This window comes from Psammomys obesus, unplaced genomic scaffold, assembly GCF_907164565.1.
Source record: "Psammomys obesus unplaced genomic scaffold, mPsaObe1.curated_primary_1811, whole genome shotgun sequence".
NCBI classification, from domain to species: Eukaryota; Metazoa; Chordata; class Mammalia; order Rodentia; family Muridae; genus Psammomys; species Psammomys obesus.
The window spans coordinates 4,029,941-4,053,729 of record NW_026596225.1 but is presented as its reverse complement, the minus strand read 5'-3'; the positions used below and the strand labels follow the sequence as shown (position 1 = coordinate 4,053,729).

General features: G+C 49.7%; 1 protein-coding gene across 3 annotated transcripts in view; it reads left to right on the top strand.

Annotated features, from left to right (window-relative positions):
• Positions 1–304: 304 nt before the first annotated feature.
• Positions 305–23,789, top strand: part of Hrh2 (histamine receptor H2) — a 41,645-nt gene continuing 18,160 nt past the window's right edge. For 2 of the 3 annotated variants that reach the window (XR_008718855.1, XM_055595745.1), the window contains exon 1: positions 305–358. The gene's annotated coding sequence lies outside the window, so the exon portion shown is untranslated. Of the gene's footprint in view, positions 359–23,001; positions 23,065–23,789 lie in introns of those variants that run through there. The other variant, XM_055595746.1, reaches the window with a different exon arrangement.

Sequence of the window (23,789 nt, the reverse complement as noted above, 5' to 3'; positions counted from 1 at the left end):
TGATGGTGTGAAAGGAAGAAAAGGAAGGAACGAGGGGAGGGAGAAAGTGTCCAGAGAAAGAAAGGGAGGGGGAGAGAGGGAAGGAGGAAGGAAGAGGGAGGAAAAGATATGAGAAAAGGAGAGAAGAAGGAGGAAAGACGCGGGAGGGAGAAAGGGGGCAGAAAGGGGGAGGGGATGAATGTGGGAGAAAATGCTGAGGGAGGGAGCGGCTCTCAGAGCGAGGAGGAGCAAGCTGGGGGCGGGGACGAGGAAGTGGGTGCTAGGCGCAGGCCACCAGCTTCATCCCTGCCCCAGCCGGTGCAAGCGCGCGGACCTCGGCGACCCGTGCAGCCGGCGGCGTGCACCACAGCAGCACCAGGTAAGGTAAGGTGGCCGCCGCCACCCGGAGACTTCGCCTCGGGATGGGGACGCTGGTGTGTTGGCGCGGAGACCAGGCTGTGGCGCGGCGGCTTTGGCTGCCCGCCCCAAAATCCCCGGGGCGCGTTGTGACCCTCAGTCCGACCTCAGACCGGGCTGCACACGGAGGCACCTGACCTTGAGCTGACGCCTCTACCTCGCTTTTCTCGCTGTAACCCTCAAGGGTCATAGCCACTCCAAAGGCATTAAGAGCTAGGTTTGCAGCCTCACCCGCGGATGCGAGGGTGGTCAGGGCAGCCTCCCACGCCCGGTGCCCAACAGGGTGCCCTGAAAATCGACCTGCGCCCGGAGCTTGCTTTGACCGCTGTGTCTGGGCGGTGGCGTTGCTCGCCTGGTGTGTGGGGGGGGGCTTGGAGAGACTTTCGCACCAAGCACCAGGGGAGAGTGTGGGGCCGACCGGAAGGAGGCTGTCTAGTTTCTCAAGAACAGGTCGCCTTGCCCGCATCCTTCTGAGCGGCTGCCCCACGCTAGGCAGCGAGGGGATCTCCGCGCCGGACTGGGAGGGACTCCGGGAGCTGTCCCAGACACCTGGGGCATCTGCTTGCTCTTCTCTGAGAGTGGACGTGGGGAAGTGCTTTGACTCTGGCTTTGGCTTCTTGAGCAACACTGTGACCTTGAGCCCAGAAACCTCAGTTTCCCCTTCTCATACTCACAGAGAAGTAGAAGTACAGCACCTTGAGCTGAGGCATCCCCAGAGGTCAGCGCCATACACTCACCTTGGTGCCTTGGCGCCGTTTGTCTGGAGGTCGTATGTGTAGCTAAGCATGAAACAGGACCCAGGGAAGACGGAGGAAGTAGCAGGAGTCCCGGGCGCCCCGCCCCAACCCTCACCTCAGACACAGCGGGCAAGAGGCTTTTCTAGAAAGCCTAACCTCAGCTTTCTTCATTATAGGAGAGAGTTATGAATCTCTGCGAGCATGTTTGCTTTCCCAGAAGGTTATCAAGGACTACAGAATTGACGCTGAGCTGTGTATGAGGGGAATTGGAAACAGTAAGAGGATATCATTTCTGGGCGGGCCTGGCATTAGACACATTGGGGTATAACTTGGGCTAAAGTACTTCTGGAAACCAGTATCATTAACCCCTACTGTCAGATGGAGAAACTGAGGCTCTCCACAGCAAGTGACTTCCAGTAGTCCCTGCTGTGGAATTTGGCCTCTCATCTTTCTGACTGCAGGGTAATACTGCTTGTACCAAGCTGGCCCTGGCCGTACACATGACCATGAAACGCATAGCCCATGACCTGGCACCCAGCGTGCATGCCCAATCGGCTATGCCTCCCTCCTGGTTCCGTGTGCAGCGAGAGGAGCCACACACTAACTGGAGGTGGCTGATGGCTGTCAGTGAGAGTTGGGTCCCTTCACCAAGCATTGCTTCTAAGGGTCAGGAAGGAAGGTCCTTGCTCAGTGTCCCGCAGAAAGCTGGTAACAGGATGACCCCTTTCTGTCCTGTGGCACCCTGTCCTTTTGCCTCAGCCTAGTCAGTTCCCTGGGTTCTGAAGCAGGCACGCTCCCTCTGTCCTGGACTAATGGCCAACTGCACCTTCCACGTTGACTCATCTGTATCCTCCAGCTGACAGGGAGGTGGAGGCTGCAGCAGAATTAGAGGGACAAGACAGAAGACAAAAATCTGGTGACAGATTCAATCTGGCAAGCACTGCTTTTAGAGACACTACAGCCAGAACACCCGGAGGCCCTCCCAGCTGTCATGTCCATGGGAGACAAACCCAGCTGTGGCCCCACTCCACCAACACCCCAAAAAAGTAAAAGCAGGATCAAACTGCAATCTGAAGGATTTACTCATGCCTGGGAAGGAAATTCCTGGTAATGGGCTAAGGGTCTTGGCAGGCCAAAAATGTTCTTTGCCAAAAATATTTTAAAACAAAAGTACATGCACATGAAATGATGGGATGAGAGCACAGACTATTTTAATCCCCAAGATAGTCACCAAAAATCAGAGCGTGTCTAAAAGTCCTACAATAGGAGCAGACATGTCTTTACTAAAAACAGAGCATTTTGAATGGATGGGAACACCCTATCCATGGCAGGACAAAAGCTTAGAGAAAAAAAAAAAAAGGAGGGGAGGGGTCAAAGGAAGGTTAACACTGTCTGCGCAGCGTGGCAGGACTGGGGGTGGGTTGTTTCTTGGCATTTCCTGATTTCAGGCAAGGAGCACATACTTCAGTAATTGGCACACAGACCTCTGTGGCTTCCAGGGCCATGGTCTTGTTGAAGGGAGGGAGCGAATGAAACAGGTGTTTCTATGAATGAAATGTGTGGCTCTGTGTCTAGGCACACCACCTCTGAGGCTTCGGGGTCTTTTGTAGACAGTGTCTTTAGGAGACGCATTTGCCAGATTGAGTTGGTCACCATCTTGTTCCCTATCTTCTCCCCAACCCCCACCCATCCCCAGTTCTCATACACCCTTCATCTCATTATGAGCTGACTAATACCGATCTGAGAATGTCACTCTCCTACTCAAAAATGAGTCTGAAGTCCTGAGACTGGCAGGCATGATTCTGCGCCTCATACTTGCGAGTACACACCTCCCTGGGCACTCGTGAAGATGGAGCTTACGGAACCTGCCTACCCTGACTTTTCTCACCAGTCCCTGCACAAAACCAGCATGTGTGTTCTTGTCGGTGACAGAAGCACACTTGTACTCCTGTGTGGAGATGGGGCAATGCTACAGGAGGAGGACACAAATGCTTGATGCCAACAGTATCTGACAGGCTCTGTATGCTCGCCCACAAAGTAGCCATCCCACAGCCCTGTGAGAAGTGATGCCCTGGCCCACACGGGCTACATAATGGCTCCCCAGTAACCGCAAAGTGCTATACTCTATGCCGGGTTCTTACCATCTCTATAGGGAATGCACAGACAGAATGGAAACAGTATCCTTAGGCCTGAGCTGGAGTTCATAGGAAACCAGGGACTGCAGGGTGAGGGGCTCAAGTGATTCTGCGAGAGTCCAGCAAGGAAGAGGGTGCTGGACTGAGAAGGAAGAGGGTGCTGGACTGAGAAGCATTTTGCATTCCAGGGTGGCTTTTCGTCAGCGTCAGGATTTGGAATGTCACAGTATCAGGAAGGATGCTCTAGCATCTAGGGACACTGCTGAACAGCCCAGGGCGCACTCCCACCCAGCACCTCAGCAAAGAATGACCCTGCCCCAGATGTTCATGGTGCTGGGGCTCAGAAACCCTGGGATGGAAGAGATCACTCCTAAGCAAAAGTCAGCTTGTGCAAGATGTGTGCGGGTAAGGGCTATGTTCCCTTGTGTGCTGGCCGCTCCCATCTGGCATCAGCTCTGCTGGCTGCCTGGCTTCCATGTTTCCATCCCCCTGGCAACCAGGGTAGCCTTTAAAAAAATATAAAATTTTATACTATCAAATCACCCATTTAAACTGTGCAAGCCCAAGGCTTAACACACCCACTGGGTTTTTCGATGACGCACTCTAAACTTCGCCGTCCCCATTGCAGAAGAGTACTAGTGTTTGCCATGTCTACAGTTATCAAATTTTAAAAACGTTTTCATCATCACTGAAATAAGTCTGAGCTCCTTGGCCGTCACTGTCTTCTCCGCTCCTCCCTGACGCCCACCCAGACCCAGTCACTAATCTGTATCCATCTCTATAGACCTCTCTGTTCCAGACACCTCAGATAAATTGTCCCACACTGTGTGACCTTTCATGATTGGCTTCTCCTACCTTGCAAACATTTTCATGGTCCATGCTGTTGGAGCATGTGCCAATGCCTTGTCAGAGCTGACTTAGATTCCATTTTAGTTGTCTAGTTGCCAGGTTGTTGGGCAGTTGGGCTGTTTCAACTTTAGTGCTGTTATGGACTGTGCTGCTGTGTACAGGCCACTTGGAGAGACACAGTTTGTGGGGTGTGGACTTAGGAGAAGAAGGATGAGCTGATTTGAATTTGCCTCAATCCGGTTTGTGCCTGTAGTTCAGCATCTCCTAGACGTTCAGGGAAACCTTCTCATGCCCCTCCCTTACTTAGACTGTACTGCAAACCCCACAGATCTCTACCAGGCAGCCCATGACCTTGGCTGTGTCCCTCCCCCTGCCCCCCCTGAGCAGCAAGCCCACTCCCTCTTCCATCTTTGCATGTTTATCTGTCCATCTTGCCCCTGCACAGCAGCTCCAGGGTGCCCTCAGAGAGACCCTCCCTGGCTTCTCAACCTCACAGCTAGCCCAGACTCTCCCTAGCATATCTCAAATTTCCCTCTGCTCACTCTTTCCTACCTGATAAAATCTTGACAGACTGCTCCAGGTGTGAATATGCACTTCCTCCTCTGTGGTGGTGGGCGGTAGAGTTTCCTCTCTGGTCCTCAGGGGATGGACTTGAAAAACCAAGCGAGCCTATCACTGGCTGACCTCAGAGGGGTTTTCTGACTCGGCCCTTATTTGTTACAAGAAGGGTGTGGGCCTGGCCACAGTGGAAGAAGACTGGCTAGGCCCTTGTTGGTCATGGATTGGAGCAGGCAGAATGCCCAATTGACACTGGACTCATAGGAGCATTCCTTTGGAATATGTAGGAGCTTTGGCCTGATTTCCAGCCTTGAAAAACAACAGGGGATGATCATAAACACTTGTAGATCCAACAAAAACTGGATGTCGTGGTCACTGTCAACTCTAAAAGAACAGCCTCCAAAACCCAACCCCCCGTGTAAGCATCAGAGCTATCCACTCATTTACCGAGGTGTTCAGGAAACACTCTCCAAGGCCGCCATGTCTCCAACCCTGAGCAGCTCACAGAAGACAGAATGGGTGAATGTGGCACGTGTCCAAGGATATCTGTTTAGGGGGCGACACAGTGCTGCTGCCACCAAGGAACAGTGCAGCCCTTCAGCCGTGGGCAGCACCCATGCTTGGAGACTCAAGAACCCCACTATCCAGTGAGGTGGAGACAGAGAAGGTCCAGAGGCAGAGAGCTGCAAAACCTCCAGAAAGTCTTGGGGCAGTTAGAACAGCGAAGTTTATTTGATGTCCATGGAGGGTGCGGGGGTCATACAGAAGTTTACAGGACCTAGATCCCTCTCTGCCATGTAGGCTGTGGAGCCTCATGGGAATCTAGGCTCCCACAAAAGTAATCAAGCCAAGATGCCACTCCTCCAGACAATAGAGAGGAAGGTGAAGTGGAGGAGGGCACAGACCTCATGCCCACAGAGGATGCTCTGGTCCTCCACCTTTATCCTGAGCGGAGATGTGGGCCAGAAAAGGGAATGGATTCAGAAGCTCTTGAGAGGTCAAATCACCATAGGGGTCATGGGGGAAAGGAAAGGAAGGACTGTAAGTGGAGAGCAACAGAAACAGTTAATGCCAGGCTCCTGGGGTCCCTGCTGGGAAGGCACCAGGCTGGTGAGAGGTAGCATCTGATCTGAACATAGAATTCCAGATAGCTGGAGATGGAGGATACAGGAGCCAGAGAGCATTGTTCAGATGCAGGGATCTGGGTGGCAAAGAAACAGAGGAATAAGATTGCAGAGAACAAAGGATGATCGAGGCCTTCTGGGAACCTTAAGAACAGTGTGGTGGGAAGGTGGAAAGGAAAATGAGAGTGGGAGTCCCAGCTGCAGGACTACTATGGGTTGTTTCCAGAAGCAAACACATTCATTATCTAGGAGAAAGCCCACATCTGGAGTCAGACCTTCCTAACCTCAGCTGCCCCCTGCCCCATGCCCGGAGAGACGCATAAGACATCCTGATACTCCAGCAGGGAGGACGTCTCCCCGAACTACTGCCAGTGAATTTGATGCCACTCCGAAGCAAAACTCTTGAACGATAGTGTCCTCTGAAAAGGCATTTAGATAAGGAAGATGTCAGCCAGGGAGCCTTCCAGACTCTGCAAGACCCAGGAGGACAGCCAGAGATCACGTGTCCAGGGCCTTTCTCACAGCCGACAAGATGTTTGTTTGAATGAGCCAAAATTTTTTCACACCTTACTAGCAGATATTAATTATACATAACAATGGGCTTCACTGTGACTTTCCGTGCATGGACGTGCTGTATTTCAATTATAGTCACACACCCATTGTCCTCTCATCTGTCTCCCACTAATCCCCTTCCTCTTTCTGATTAGGCCTTCTGCTTTCACAGTTGTATTTTGGTTTTTTTTTTTTTTTTTGTGTGTGTGTGTGTGTGTGTGTGTGTGTGTGTGTGTGTGTGTGTCCCAGTGAGTTTCATTGGCCTGTTTGGGTAAGGGTTTGTTTAAATAGGACGCTGACCAGTGCTATAACCCTAAAGAAACTGTTCCTCACTACCAAGTAGCATTACCTGTGCGTAGGTTCTGGGGGAGAGGCCCTGTGAGCCACTTCCATGACAGACTGCCAATGGGCCCAGGTGTGTATCCATCTTGTGCAGCTAACGTTACCTGCTGGGAGTTCACAAGCGCAACGGCTATGCCACGCATGGCTCAGTGCTCCGTACCTCTCCAGCTCTTCCCACCCAGTTCCTCAGACTCTTGCCTTCTTTCTGCCCTTTCTTCCAAGATCTGCCCCAAGCCTTAGGGTAGTATAAACATCTCTTTTACTGTTGGATGTTAATCAGTCAAGTATTCTCAGAATTCTGACTTTATAAGTCTCTGCAGTCAGTGTCAGCCGCTGCAAAAAAGAAACTTCTCCAACCAAAGCTGAAGCTGAGAGTCTGTGGGCATGAACACAGCTGTTTAGACGCGTCTTGTTGGATGTGTCATGTCAAGTTAGCAAGTTAAGGCAATTGCTTCTTCATCATGGCCTATGCCTTCGCCAGCCACGAGCTTTGGGCGCGTTTATAGTAGCAGAAGTGAATTGTCTCCCAGGGAGTCGGCTTCTAACCTAATCAGAAGTCCATTACTTACCCTCACAGAAGCCTCTACTGCACCAGTGAGCTCGTCCTGCCTGGCAGGTTCTAGTGTTGTACTCAGGGCCCACAGCTGAAAGGATGTTGACAATTCTTCCCCTGTGGCCTGCATAATCCCTTCCAGCTCTCAGGGCTAGCACAGCAGGACGGAAGCGTCCAGCCTAGCTCCAGCCTGATTTTTCTCTGTCCTGAAATCAAAGGCCTGTATGAGCCAACATTTTTAAAGGAAAATTCACTGGAAATTAAGACACCTCGTTTTAAAGCCAAAAGATCTGAATTCACATCTGCTTTCTAGCTTCTCTTGAAAAATGTAACGTGGTGGCTCTGGGCTCAGAGTGGCCACAGCCATTCAGCGGCAGACCCTGTGGACATGGTACTCCACTCTCAACACACAGAGTGGATGCTAAGGTATGCAGGCCATGAACAACTTATGTGGACTTTCTGGGCAAAAGGATTAGAATTGATCCTGGGCAGGATGGACAAGGGTTCATCAGGCAACTCAACAGGCTATCTAATCCAGTGTGGCTTCAATGCTGCAATTCTCCTGCCTGAGGCTTCCAAATACTGGATTATAGGCTGTAGATGACCACAAAGGAGAAAACACAACAGATAAAAGTATTCACTGTATTTTTTAGTTTCATGTTTGTATTATAATATGTATTCATATTTTTGTCCAAAAGAGGGGCATGTAAACACTATTCTATATTGTATGCATTGCTTTTTAGTTGCTAGCATTAGCTATCAATGGAGGAAGAAATGTGCAAAGAAGGTAATAATAGGTATCAACAACACCTCCCAAAAGACAGTTATTATAATTAATCTTTCTAGGCATCAGTATTTGGTGTTCTCCCGTGCTTCACATTGATAGGATAGAAGTTCATAGAATTATTATATATTATTTGAATCCTGTTGAGGTTTGTTTGGTTTGGTTTGGTTTGGTTTGGTTTGGTTTGGTTTGGTTTGGTTTGGTTTGGTTGTTTTTCAAAATGGGGTCTCTCTACATAGCCGTGGATATCCTGGAACTCGCTCTGTAGACCAGGCTAGCAGAGATCCACCTGCCTCTGCCTCTCAAGTGCTGGGATTAAAGGTGTGTGCTACCACTACCTGACTCTGATGAGTTTTTTTTTTTTTTTAATGGAAGCACAAGCATTTCCCCCTTATTATTTACAGTTTCCAAGGTGTGACAGTAGTAGGTATCTCGTTTCTGATGTGGCATAATTGACTCAACTACTCTTCAAGTTCTGAGAATCAAAACTCATTTTCAACATTCAAGCTATTGTTGAGGACACAGAACATTCTATGGCAGAGTGGGTGTGTCCAGGACTTCAGGTATCTAGGCCAGAAGCATGCTCTTAGGCCCCCAGGACAAGATCTGGGTAGGCCAGAAGTGGGAGGGAGAAGAGCTGCTAAGTGAGGGGACAGAATGAGAGCCCAGAGGAGAAACGAAACAGGTCAGATCCCAGTGGGAGGCTGAAGGAAGGCAGGCACCCATTTGGGCCAGGATGTTAGCAACCCATGGCACTAATGCCCTGTGTGAGCTCAGAGATGCTCGGGCCTAAGACACAGCTGCTCCCAGACCCCTTACAGGTCAAATGATATGGTGGTTTGAATAAAAATGGTTCCTATAGGCTCGTATATTTGCAGTCATCAGGGAGTGACACTACTTGATAAGGTTTAGGAGGTGTGGCCTTGCTGGAGGAAGTGTGTCAGTGGAGGTAGAGGTTTCAAAAGCCCACCCCAGGCCAGTGTCTCTCTCTTTCTGCTGCTCTCGGTCCAGTGGGAGAACTCTCAGCTACTTTTCCAGCACCATGTTTAACTATGTTGTCTGTATACTGCCATGCTCCCTGCCATTTATGCTCCCAGCCACGCTTCCCACCACTCATGGACTAAGCCTCTGAAACGGTAGGCCAGCCCCAACTAAACGCTTTCTCTTCTAAGTGTTGCCGTGGGGATAGAGTCTCTTCACAGAACTAGAACACTGACTAGGACAGATGTCACACAGAGACAACTTTTATTCCTCTAGGTGACAGGCCTGGGAGGCCTGAGGCATTGCAGCCAGAGAGAAGGTGCGGGTCTAAGAAAGTCTTGTTTAAGACCGAGAAGCCCAGTAACTTCTTCTGAGGTCAGGCTTGTTTCACCACTTTTCCAGAGGGGATATGGAGGCTGAGAAACAAAGCCATTGCCCCCAGATTGCCCACACCTGGTCTACCCAGATCCTGCCCAGGGACAGAGAACATAAATCTCACCTAGACTTCCTGGACACTCCCAGATCTCTGATGGGAGCCCCAGCAACTGCCAGAAAGATATTTTCTGCACCTGCGGCCTGAGGCCGAGGTGAGTATAAGGTAGAGAGTAGGAAGAAGGCTGTGGTCTATGCTGGTGTAAAGCCAGGGCAGCGAGGGTAAGCTGCGAGGCTGCTGAACACTGCACACGCACAGTATGTCAGGATGCGCTAGGAAGGAGCCAATAAGGCCAGAGAGAGGTTGGGCAGGAGAGGAGATGTGATTTTCCCAGTGAGGGAAACTGAGGCTGGAATCCCCCCTGGGCTGTCTGTGTAGATGTCTCCAGGGAGGCTGCACCATGTCTGCGTTCTCTTTATACACACCCAGCGACTCACAGCACAGAGAGGCAGAGAGAGCCCCTTTATTGCTTCACCAGTGTCCTCAGGATATCCAAGTCACAGGCCTTGTTTGCTCCTTTGAGTATTTTAAAATAAATCGTGACATCAGGGGCCAGTGTGGAGAAACTCAAAGGAAGAGGTTTTGCCGAGTATTCCTGAGGGCTTGGGTTCCATCCCTAACACTGCTGTGATCGGATGGTTTCCTACTCATGAATTCGGGCTTCATTTCTATTCACTGAGCACGTTACCTTTCCATTGCTACAGCTAACAGGATCACAGCAGGGATTCCTTGTGTTAGTATAATACGTAATCTAGTTACTGGCTGACTCCCAAGTCCTCCTGACTGACTCCCATGCTTCATGGCCACCACTGTGCTCAAACAAGACCCAAGCATCCCTCACAGGACCCTTTTAACATTTTCAAACAGCATCAGCACATCAGCAGGGAATCAACCTCTTCTGCTCTTGGCATGAGCCATAGAACCTTGCAGACTTCACGGTGATCTCATTGAGTGGAGGCTTTCTCTAAGCAGCCTTCTTTTCACAAACCATGGGAACTGCTACCTCAAGAAACTACTACCCCAGCCTCCCAAAGACCAGGAAGCAGACATCCCTGCCCAGTAGACCGAGAGCATGCAGAGAGACCTAATGCTGGCCAGCAGGGACAAGGCCTGAGACTGCTCTCCCTGTGCACCAGCTCTCCTTCTCCTCTGACAGGAGTGTGTGTGCCACGGTCACACTGAAGACACTGAAAATGCAGTTAGTACTTCCCGCCCTAAGAGCTCCACAAGAGAGCCCAGCCTCCCGTAGACACGCGAGAGCACTTACCTCATCCTCTAGCTGGGCAGGCATCATCCCATACAAAGCCTGTCTTATCAAGTGTGGCCCACCTCAGGGGATTTCTTGTTCTGTTCTAGAAGTGTGTGTGTTTGTGTGTGTGTTTCTCCTTGTAAAGTAAAAAAAATTAAAAAAATTACTAAGTAAGGCCACAGCGAGTCAGAAGCTAACTCTAACTAGAAATCTAGATTTTTCCATTATATCTCTTGATAATCAAAGTAGGCATTGAAAAAAAAATTATAAAGATTGTTTAAGCCCAATAACACCCTTCAAGAGACTAAAAAAACATGTGGCCACTGGCTTACTTTTTGCACACAAAAAATTAGTAAACTGGAAATACATGCTACTGAAAGGAGGCAAGGGCCTGTCTTTACAGGTAATGAAGGAGAGGTAGCCTGGCCATCACATGGAAAACTGGACACAGATTCCTGTGCACTCTGATCATTGGCTTATCTCAAGTCCTCAGTCCAGCGTTAGATGGTGCACAGATCCCAGAAGCCTTGCCCCTTACCTCTGGCCTCCCTTCTCCTCCCCTCACCCCATGACTTTCCTGGGCCCACTTGGGCCCTTTGAGAGTCTACACTGTTCCCAATGGCAAAGATCTGCCACATCAGGACTACAAAAATCCCACCCGGGCTTGCTGCGCCAAACCCTGTCCGGGCACGGGCCTGCCACAGTGCTTCTGGTCTCCTGTGACTGAAAGCTGGTGTGGCGAGAAGCCTGTGAGCACTGGGAATCATTGTCAGAAAACCACCAAGGGCTGATCAGGTTTGTGAAGCCAGTGTGGATTTGGTCTCCTCAGCAGCGTCGGATCTTACAGTTCCGGTCCTGGTGTCTCAGGAACCTTCTCCCCACGTATAATGCATCCAGACTCTGACCACTTCCTGCGCCCAGGATAGGGGTCTAACTCTGCAATGATCCTGCCCCTCCCACTTGGCCTCACCCCTTCCCCTCACTATTATTGCCACCATTAGGGAGCTGTCACCAAATGAGCTGGGTACCCAAGTAGACCTCTACCAGCATGGGTTTCCCTTCCTTTCTGCTTTCTCTTTCACAGCCTTTCTCTACCTTCCAATCCAAGCATGGACCCATCCTGCCAGCCCTGGCCCGGGTCCCAGCCCACAGGCTGTTTTAGATGGATTTGTTTTAGACTCGACTTTCGTCTCTCCATCTGGTGACCTTGGCTGCTGTCACTCTCAGACAAGGTGGGACTTCAGAAAAGCTTCTGTGAGAGAGAAGCAGACAGTAGCCATGAGGCATGCCATCTGTGGAGGCGCTGAGTGTTCCTTAGTCGGCCAAGGCCTGACTCCTGCTTTCCTCCCTCAGCAGCGTGTGGTGGTATGCAGCCAGAGAGACATTGCTGAGCCAACATCTGACACAGGTCAGGCTCCCCTCACACCCACCCATGTGGTGCTGGCTCCCTGGGGAGGGTGACATGATTTCTCCAGGGCAGAGCAGGCAACACTTGGGGGCTCTCCCAAGATAGATTTGGGTGGCCGGTGACAGACATCCGAATGATGAATCCACGGGTGTCTGGTAAACCTTCCTCTGGACATGCAAAAAAACACAAAACAAAACAAAACAAAAACCTGCCAAGCACTCCCAGCCCAAGCTCCCCCACCCACCCCCCTTTCGCAGACCCTTAAACTGCCTTCTGAGGTTTCAATTACACTGGCTGTGCTTTGCATTTATTGTTAAGGTGACCTATTTGTGGGAGAGTGATCCTATCCATGTATATAATGATCAGACAACTCCCTTTACAAAAAAAAAAATCAACCACTCAAGGGGAAAACAACAGATAAAAAAAAAATGTAGATGTGCTATTTTGTAAATTTGGAAAAGATCATGAGGGCGTGGAGGAGTGACTGAGCTTGGGAAATAGCAGGGGAGGGAGGAGGGGCGAAATAGAAGAAGTTGAATTCTAAGAGGGCTGGCTCTTGACAGACCATAATCAGCTGTGTGACTTCCACCACGGTACCGAGTTTCTCTGTGTCACGTTGCAAAAACAGGGTGACAGTGGTATCCCTTGCTCAGAGTACACTGTTCTCCTACAGGCCTCTAGGTGAGGTAATGGGTGTGGAGAGGCTTGGGGAAGGGCTGGCAGAGCACAGAGGATGGCAGAACATAACCAAATGTGTGAATGTTCTTGGCACAGGTTAGCTGTTTGCTTCTGATATCTATAAAGTGACCCAGGCAATTATAAGGCTCTTTCCTCTACAACTAATCTGTACCCTGCTGGAAGGACAAACCATTCAAGGAATGAGCTTGGGCAAAGAGCCGAGCGCAAGGACAGACCTGGCCCCTGGGTATAGGGTGGTGGAGGTGACGGTGATAGTGATTAGGGAGGCACGGATGGCTGAGATGAGGACAGTGATGGTGGAGATGAGAGCAATGCATCCATCTGGCGGACCCGAAGGCTGAAGGCCTGAAAGACCCCAGGACTCTGTAGAGCTGTCTGTAAAGGAGGACTTGGAGCCTTTTGTGGACCAACAAAGATGTTTGCAAACTCACGTACACACATACAAAGTTCCAGATCAAAACTAAGAGAGGGAAAAACAGAAACTTCAAGTGACAGCTTGTAACTGGACAATGACACGCATAGCATTAACCATCTAGTCACATCCGAATTCCGAATCTCCCTTTCTGTGCAGTGTGCATAAATTGCAATGCTTCCCCCTTCCCGAGGAATATGGCTTCCAACAGAGAGTGTACCAGACCCTGGACATGTCTCCAAATGACTGGTTGGAAAAAGTTTTGTAAGAAAGCTCTCTGTGTGTGGAAGTATGTAAGGAGACACAAGATGGCTGTCTTTTGGGGGTGTTATAAAGGGGTCTCACAAATGCTAGGGGATGGCTGTGTTGGAATTTTACTCAGCTCCCTTCTGTTTTGTTACTTGGAAGACATAAAACTGCTTGCTTGCTTCCTTCCTTCCTTCTCTTCATGCATATGTAGTTGGGGGAAAGTCAAGATGTTCTAAGCCTGATCCTCATCTTTCTGCCAAAGAAACTGAGGGCATGAACTTTTTGACTGTGACCCAGCAAGTCATAGCCATGCCACAACTTAGGCTGGGAAGCCAGAGCTGCAGTAGGTGGCTCTCCTCACCCCAGCTCCTGCCCTGAGGCTTTTGTCCCCAGGATGGTGGGGATTTGGGTTCCTCTGACAGGGCAGGGAGTCCTCAGCTCTGCTTCCTTGAGAACCAAGGCAGAAGTTTGCCTTGGCTGCGCTCCCTCTTAGCCCCCGTCGATATGTCCCTTCCCCACGCCTGCGTGCCAACCCATGCTCATGGCACACTTTGACCAAAACACTTCGATTCCTAATCTATAAAATAGATAGGAGCAGAAGCTACAGAGCTGCAGTGGAGAATAAATGTGAGGGCTTGTGTAAAAGGAGCTAGAATGTGGCCTGACACTGACCAGTGCCTGATAAATGGGGCATTGCTCTGTGATGACAGTCACTCAACATGTATCTGGCCACCCCAGCTAACAGCCGTTGATCTCCTATTGCCTGTCAGGGAGCAATAAAGGGACTCTTAGATCTTAAATTTGAAGGAGCTCACATTCCAAATGGGAGTGATAACAAGTAGGGAAATAAGCTTTGCCGGTATGGGCTGGAGGCTGAGGCAGGAAAATCAAGAATTCAAGGTCATTCTCCCCTACATAGTGAGTTCAAGGTCAGCCTGGCCATGAGATTCTGTCTCAAAAAAAAAAATTTTTTTAAAAAAATTAAGTAATGAAAAGCATGTTGTGCAAAGGGCGAGATGGGGTGGCTGTGACATTGGGGGCAGGATAGGGGGGAACAAGTGGCCTCTCTTCAGAATGAATACCTGGGCTGCACCTGCAGAGTGACATGGAGTTGGTGGCAGCAGCAAAGGAAGGTGATGGAGAGGTGACTGAGAGAGAGGAGAGGATGTGGAGGCGGGACACATGGGGCCGGCCTGTGGCTGGGCACTGGTGATGAGGGAAGGGTGGGAGATTAGCAATGAAATGTCTCACTGAGCAGTTCTCTGAACAACAAGGTGTTTGAAAGCTGGGCAAGAGCAGGATAAAAAAAGACTCAGGGACCCACTTCCTGCTTTCAGACAGACAGACAAGTCTATAGACAGAAAGTAGGCCAGTAGCCACCTAGGCCTGGAGGAGAGGACCAAAAAGCATAGGCTCTCCTTCCAGGCTGGTGTGTTCTGGGCAGTTGTGCGGTGTGATAAAGGTCCCTAGAGCTGCCAGACTGTGCTCTAAAACACTGACCTACATGAATTTCAGCCCAACTGGGAAAAAAAGTTAAACAGGAGTAACAGCTTCCTCAGACAAATGAAAAACAAAAAACTGAGGGACCTTGTTCCCTGGTTTGGCTTGGCCACCTCCATGCACTTCTGTCAGATACCAAGCAGATGTCACTGACAGCTGGGCTGCTCAGGTTCTGGATGACGTGGGAAGGCCATGGTTGCTCCCTGACTCTGATCTAAGCCATGTTCAGAGCCCAGCAGGTCTCGTCACCACTGTGTGGCTTTAGACAAGTGACTCGCCCTCTCCGAGCCTCAGCTTCACTGCCTGTCATGTGACAACAACAGCCATTCTTGCTGCAGATGAGCTACCACCTATTTGTGCCTGGCCTGTGGTACTGTGGTAGGTGACTGGTACATGGGAATGGTCGCTGCCAAAGGCACCTTCTCTCTCTATGATCCATCCATCATGCTAGAGAGACCACACTGAGCCCGTCGCCCGGCTCTGGGGTGATGGGAACCTGGCTAAGAGGCAGCAAGGCTCTTGTCTACCTGGGCCCTGGGCAGCAGGTACAGACCTTCACCCCAGATTCCAGATCCGGATATGCTCACCTTTCAACCTGCTGTGTGTGGGCTGGGGGTAGGAGGGTGCTGCAATGCTCGGAGCAAGGTGACATGAGGACAAGCCAGCTCTGGCTTTAGGACCCTGTGACCAGAAGAAACAAGAGGGTGGAATGAAAGCCTCTGTGGAGCTGGGCCTTCCCACTAAGCGACAGCCTCCACCAGATGTCTTCCTGCTGCGAAGGCTATGACCAAATGTCCCACCCACTGGGTATGACGAAGCAGATACCGATCTCACCACCGAAAAAATGAAAGACTCCTGTGGCCGTGATTTTTAGGGAGGAAGAAGCCTGAGCTGCAAACACAGGCAGTCAGGCCAAGCGGCCTTTGTCTGCTGAAAAAGCTAAATGCAGAGTTGCTAAGAATAGGGACTGTGGAGGCAGACAGATCTGGACTCAAATCCTGACTTTCCCTCTTCCTGGTTTTGAGGCTCTGGGCAAGCACCACAGCTTGTAAACTTTGATCTCTGCCTTTGTAAAGTGGGGGAAGAAAAATCCCTCACCTTACAGAATTGTGCAAAGATTAGGTAAAACAGTGTGCTGCCCCAGGCCAACTCCGAAGTCGACACACTCCTCTAAGCTGAGTCCTGAACGGACCAGCCTCACTGGCTGTTTAGGGAGACCTGGTGTTTTGTGTCTGTTATCCGTTCCCCAGATGGTCTTGAACTTGTTTGCTGAACTGTCAGGGAAACACTGTTGCCTTCAGAACTCAGTCAAAATGTCTGAGCCCCCACCCACAGTCGCATTTTCCTCCTGACAGTCAGCTGGGAAGGCTTGCGGCAAGGCAGGCAGTGTCATCTCTACTATAACTAAAGAGGAGCCTTTGGGAATGTGGAGTAGTCACAGACATGACCACAGGCTATGAACCTCACGGAGGAATGGAGAGTGGGCCCGGGCTTCTAAGGGCGGAGGTGGTGGGCTGTTTATGAAGCACCCTCTCCGTAACCTAGAACACATTTCAGCTCTTCCTCCAATCCTCCTTAACGTGACTTGGTCACCTGCTTCCTTTCTGGTTGCTGTCTCTTCTACCCGGCATACTCAGCCCCTTCCTCTTTTCCACAGGACAAATCATGTGGCTGTTGGGTTTTTGAGAAGGTGACATGCAAAACGAGCAGTCTGGAAAGGTCCCCAAAAGAGAGTAGTGAAAAGGAAGTCTTCCAGCCTTCATGTGGCTACCCATTTCCTCCCTGGAAGCATGGGAACCCTCCCATGCGACTTGGAAGCTTCTCGGGTCAGTGCAGGTGCTCCAAGCTAGTCTTGGTGGCTCCCCCACCTGTGTGCACTTTTATGCTCTTTCTAGTCTCTGCTAACATGTGCAACTGCTGGGTTGAGGTGCAGGCCTGTAATGGGGCTCCCACTAGTAACCCAGCCACTAAGAAGCCGGGGCCAGAGGGTAGCATGAACCACCTGCCCACAGACATCCTGAACAACAGAGGGCAAGCCTCATGTCAGAATAAATGAGTAAATGATTACTGATTATGACGATGACTGATGATGACAATGGGTGTTTCTAGACTCAGGAAAATGCTGCCTTTCTCAAAGTTTGTGTTCTGCATGCATACATGAGAACACACACACACATATACACATGTATGTACTTCTCATATCCTCCTACACACAGACTCACACACTAATTCACATAACACTCAACACACACGTGCGTGCATACTCACACTCCTATTCACACACACAAACTCTGGCATAGGCACTCACACTTGACACACTCGCACACGGTCTCACATACACACTCACCCACACACTCACTCGGAAGTGCCCCCACCTCAGGGTCGGTTGCTCCGAGCGTCCTTACCACTCGCAGCCCTTACTGCCCCTCCTTGCCTGTACTGAGTTCCTGGAGGACTGGGATCTGCCATGTCATTTTTGTCTCTGTCTCTGGCTCTTGCTTCAAGCTTCTGCATGAAGCTAAGTCCCAAGTCCCAGCTCAAGATGGACTTCCATGTCAGCATTTCCTGACAGCCCTAAGAGGACAGAGAGCACTCCTGGGAAAGCCATTATCATTTCAGCCATGACCCTTTAGGCCCCAAGTCACCTTGCCAGTGTGGTGGCTGCTCTGAGGCCCGGGAGGCTCTGTCTCTCCGTAAAGAATGGAAGCCATGGTACTTCAGTAGCTCCATGCTTCCTGAGTCCATTTCATGGTGCTTCTTAAGGGTTAGTTCTGGGGTGCATCTAGCCCTCTCCATCCCTGGCACATGAACACTGAAACAAGCAGGATGGCCTGTGGAGACTAGTGGCCCCAGAGTCTGATCACCTCTGGTGATGGAGAGGGACACTCCTCAGTGCCTGCTCGCACAGACCCACAGGGGCCCCATAGGTGGCAGGGAAGCAAGGCCCAGGAGTCCTGTTCCTGCCTTCCTATCTCTCCCATGCATCCAAGGTTAAAGAACACCATCTCTTTCATTGTGGGGTTTCCTCTCCATGTGGGATCTTCTTGTTCCCCACTTTCACCATTTCCTCTTTTCTATCTTCCATGTCTCTCTCACCTCCCCATGAAGAGAACTTGGTACAACCACAAATAAGTAAGCAAGCCTAACACAGTTCCTAAACTTCATCCCCGCCCCTACCCTGTGCTCACTGTCTGCTGTGCTTGCTGCTCCGTCCCAAGACCCTAGCCCCTGCAAGGCACTCAGGAAACATGGCTGTTGGGCTCTAATCAAAATGCCCTTTAAGGGTTTCAGTTTCCTTATGCTCATCGTTTTCATACCCAACAAGTGAAGAAGGAAGTACTGTCATTCTGGGCACTTTTCTCATCTAAGGCCAGAAAACTCTAAGGAGAAAACCTTTGGAAGTAGAACCTACAGCTGTCAGATATCAGAGTCCTGTTGTCATGCTGCCTGCCTCTAGTTCCCAGAGTGCTTTTCTAGAATGAGACTCAGGTCATTTGTCGTAGGAAGGATGCCCAGTGAGTGCCATGTTCCTTTCCTGGTGCATGTGGTGAAAATATGCGCCACTGAGCCTTAACTGAGCCTCCACCCCATCTCTGGTTGCACCAGGGATGGCTTCCCTCATGGCCATGCTGTTGATGAAAGCACAGAAGGGGAAAGTCTATTCACCACCAAGAACAAAGCACTGAGCCCAGGTCACCTGGTGGTATGGGTCCAGCCCAGGCTACTGGGCCTAGTTTTATCCAGAGGAATGGGTCCAGCCTAGGCTACTGAACCCAGCTTTATCCAGCAGAACAGGTCCAGCCTGGTCCCCAGCTTAGCTGTTTTCCTAGTCCATGTCCCCTCTGTCATTTCTCCTCAGATAGCAGCAGTGAGGTGAAAGTTAAGGTATCAGTTGGGGTATATTTGCCCCACCCTCAAGTCTCCAGCCAGAATGAAATGGTGTTCCAGACATTGCCCGCCAGTAAATCACCCCAGCCCTCCCCAAGAGGAAAGTTCTCACAAGGCCCTGAAAACTCAGAACTCTGAACAGACAACATTAGCCAAAGGCATGAGAGTGAAATGAGGTGGCTGGAGGATGGGAAAACTACCTCCAAGGACTGGGAGCCAACAGGAAGCCAGGGCTTGAAAGAAGAGTGAAAACCTCCAGGACAAGAAAGGGATAGCAGGAACAGCACATGCAAAGGCTCAGACTCAGAATGGCCCTGAAACTTCTCAGAACCAGGAGAAGGTGAATCCCACCACAGCTGTGCCCCTCAGAATGCTGAGAGGCACAATGGGCATTCAGCAGACAGGAGATGAGGCTGAAGACAGAAGATGGCACCAGATCACCAAGAGTCTCAAATGCCTAGCCAAGAGTCTATAGTAAGAGCCAACAAAGGGGACTGACACTGAGCCCAGCATGGCTGGGTGGATGTAATGGCAGCTGTGGCTGCCTCTGAGTGCTGCTGAGCATGCTCTGCGTGGGTAAATTCAGGAAGCACCTCTTTCAAATGTGTTAAGGCAAATATGAAGAGCTATTGAAAGGAAATGTGTAACTGTACAACTGAAGAATTTGTGGGCAACGTGTGAGCTGAGAAAGGAAGTAGCTGAGGGAATAGCATCTCTTTCTCACATGTACAGAGAGGCAGAGTCAAACTGCCTGAATCTGTGCCAAAGATAAACAAGATATCACATGTATTATTTTTTCAACTTTACACAGCAGCTTGGGAATACTCAGTATAAAATAAACACATTCTTACCTGTCCATTCAGACACAGTCACCAGGCCCACTGCGCCCAAAGATGACCATTAAGGTGGAGAAACCACATGAAAGTATATACATACACACACTCCACACTGTACACACATCTTTTTATATGGGCAATGGATGGATGGATGGGTGGGTGGATGGATGGGTGGATGGGTGGGTGGGTGGATGGGTGGGTGGGTGGGTGGATAGATGATGGGTGTGTAGATGAATGAGTGGGTGGATGGGTGGGTGGATGGATGGGTAGGTGAATGGATACATGAGTGGGTGGATGGATCGGTGGATGAATGGGTAGGTGGATGGATGTGTGGGTGGATGGATATATAAATGAATGAATCGATGGATGTATGATAGAAGTGTGGATGGGTGGGTGAGTGGATGAGTGGATGGAGAGGGTGTAGGTGAGTGGGTGTATGGGTGGGTGGATGGATGGATGGATGGATGGATGGGTGGATGGATGGATGGATGGGTGGGTGGGTGGATGGATGGATGGATGGGTGGATGGATGGGTGGGTGGATGGGTGGGTGGGTGGATGGATGGATGGATGAGAGGGTGGATGGATGACACACCCTCTCGGGTGGATGACAGATGGATGAATTCTGAGATCCAATTGACTAGACCAGTTGAAGTCTAATCAAGGAATGGGCATTAAGAGCAAGCCAAAGGAACTGTAACTTTGTATAGTAGTCAGCTTTTCGCACTGTGACAAAATACCTATGGAAGACAAGAAAATAAAGTTTGTTTGGGCTTGTAGCTCCAGAAGTTCAGTCTGCGGTCTCTTGGCCCCTTGGCTTTGGGCTTGTGGCAGCAGAGTACATCATGGCAGGGAGTGGGTGACAGAGAGGCCAGTTCACTTCATGGCAGCCAGGAAGCAAAGGGAGAGACATGAAGGGAAAGAGGCCTCTGAACCTTCTGCAAGCCTTCATTAGGCTTATCCTAATGACCTGACTTCCTCTCTAAAATTTCTAAAATGACCTGACCTACCTTCTAGAATTTCCACCACCTCTAGTAATGCTACAAGCTGGAGGCCAAACGTTTGACATACAGGCCTTTGGTAGCCCCTTTTTCAAACTGTAGCAGTGAGTTTGAATTTAGGGGCTGCTAGTTATTAGAGGAGTAACATCACTTGGACAGTTTTTCTTGTTCCTAGGGCTATTCTTAGGGTCCTATGATTTCACACAGGCCAGGCCTGTTACAGGGTGCAGAGTTGCTATGATTTACTGATCTATCACCCTCTTCATGGCAGAAGCTCATGTTGTCTCCGTGTTCTTGCCACTCACAAGCCTGCCAACACAAATATCATTGTTTATGCCGCTGTGGTCACATTGCCTCAGGCTGGGGAACAAGTAAAAGAATTTGGTTTAATCTTAAGTGATAGAAAGAGACAGTCAATAGGAATTGGAAATTTCAAAAGAAATTAAGAAAAGGAGATTATAGAGTGTGTGTGTCTACAGATGTGTCCTGCCTATATACACCCAGAGGGACAGGGGATCTGTGGAAGCCACCCCTCAAATCAAATATCACCTCCTGGGTGTGGGAGCTAGGCTATGTGGCAGCTCAGATAGTTGACGCTGCCTGGATGCAGCTGGGGTATGGGCTTACTGCAGTGAGCAGATAAGCACCTTGGCAGGTTAAAAGTTTAAGAGAGTGTCTGCTGTTGATTATTAATATTTATCATAGATTTATCTTTTAGTTAAACAGTGGTTATTCCTAAACCAGCTGTATACCCAAATCACCACACAGAGACTAGGATTTGCTTAATTAACCTAGAGCACAATGCTGGGCAATAATTACTCCATCCTAAACCTTCAAACCCACATAGTTTCCTCCCGTTCAGATTTTCCACATCATACTTGCTTTTAGTCATATCTTAGGTCCGGTTCATCTCTCCTGGTAGTTCCAAGTCCCCTCCTGCCAATCTCTCCTCTTCAACTCCTCCCACTTGCTTCCTTCTCCTCCCCTCCAGACCAGGGTGTCCCACCCTATTCTCTCCATTGCTCAGAACTTGCTGGATGTTTAATTGACAACATAGAGAACAAATGGTGGCATGTTTACACAAACTTGAGACAGGTAATGCCTAGAATAAGCATCACAATGCAATATCCAGATTGAAATTAGATAGTGAGGTAGAGAAATCAGCATTTGAGTGAACAAGGGTAAATTGTATATATTCCACAAGAACATTGTATACATTCCACAAAGAACACCAACAAGTGTCCTTTGCATTAGCCACTGTGATGACGTGAGGGTTCTTCCAGGCGAAAGGAGCCACTGGAAGCTGGCCCACAAGTAGATGATATGGTCCTTTAGGGTGATCATTCTACTCATAGGCATGAGGTGGGATGGAATTAGCACACATTCACCTGCCTTCAGAATGCTCGCAGAAAACTCTGGGAAGCCTCGTGCTAAATGGAAAGGTAATGAAGTGGGTCCCAGGAAGACTCACAAGGAAGGAATCTTAGTGGGCAGCCTTGCATCCCTGGCACCCAGAGGTCCTCAGCATCCTCAGCGCACTCAGAGAAATGACTGCTGGAGAAGACAGGAGTGAGGGAGATTCCTAGTTATATTGAAAGCTATTTCACTCAGATTTGAAGACTCTTCCAAACATTAGCATGAATACCAGCCCAATGCCAAAATGCCTGAGGCCAGCTGTCAGGAAAATGCAGAGACAATTATTATCAGAAGTAGGGAGCTGTTTTAAAAGTCTACCCTTATTGCTGCCCCTCCAAAGTTAATTAAGTGTGGTGGTAAGACCCGCGTTGTTTGGGCTTTTCATGTAATGAAAAGCTCCTTCAGACATGATACCCAAAGGCTCGGCTCACAGGGATAAGAGGCTGAGGCAGCTGGGACAGCAGAGGGTGCCCAGGAAGCCTGGCCCCAGCTCCAGCCCAGCCATTATGATCAGAGAGGCATCTGTATTCAGATTGCAGAGCAGCTCCAGGAAAGAGCACAAGAGAGGCAGAATCGATGTCCCTTGGTGAGTCGCTTGCTTCTGAGAGGGTTCTGCTGTCATTTAGATTTGCACAGTTTCAGTTCTCCGGAGAGCCTGCTAGCTGCTCTCAGAAAAATCAGAAGAGGCTGTGGAAAGGGGGCTAGCCATGAAATAAGGACTGACCTCATTTCTTGTCACCTGGAAACGTTAGGCTGTCACCACCAGAAGGGATTTGTGGAGGTGATCTGGTCCAGGTATTGTGTGTACAACTATTGATCGAGTGGTATTTGCAGGAGGAAAAGGAGGAGGAAAGAAGGGAAGGATGGAAGAAGGGAGAGAAGAAGGAAGGTGAAGAGGGAGCGAAGAATGAAAATGAAGAGGGGAAATTGGAGGGGGAAAAAAGTCACTGAAATGCCTGAGAAGGTGAGAGAGTGGGAGAGAAAGCACTTCCAGCCACATCATGGGCTGTTACACAGCCATGAGAACTGAGTGAGCTATGTACCAGCTGACTTGGAAGTGGAAATGTGTACACTGCTAAATACAAACCAATAAGACTTAGACGTGGCTGCTGAACACCGAACAAGGATAAAGCTGACATCACAGAGACAGCAGGTGACAAAAGGCAAGCTAAGTCTAGCCTGCTTTCATGGGGGTGAGAATGCTTTGAAATCCCTGGGGCCTGAGGGGAGTCAAGACGGTTTTGTAGCATAGTCCATGCATTCTTTTTCACATGGTCCTATGTGGCTGCTTTTATGCTATAGTGGCAGAGTCGTTGGTTCAGCAGACACCTTACCCTGCAGGGTTCAAGAAAAAAATACAGGCTGCCTGGTTCTTTCTCTAAAATAGTTGGCAGCCCCCCAGTTTACAGTGACCCCCACACTTAGAGTAAATTTACTGCTTTTCTTCATCTGCTCATTAAATGTATCATTAATCAACAGATGGCAAATGCCTACCAGAGGGGTCAGGCACCAGAAGGCAGCAAGTGAACACAGTCTTGTCCTAACCCCACCCTTCCATTTACTCTTTTCCTCATAAGATAGCCCTATGCCCTGGTACCCTTCGAGATCCTACCATGTTCCTTCACCATCTTGGTCTTTTCTAAAGAAGGGTCCTTAGAAGAGTCCCCATGCCTCCTGGTTTCTCAACAG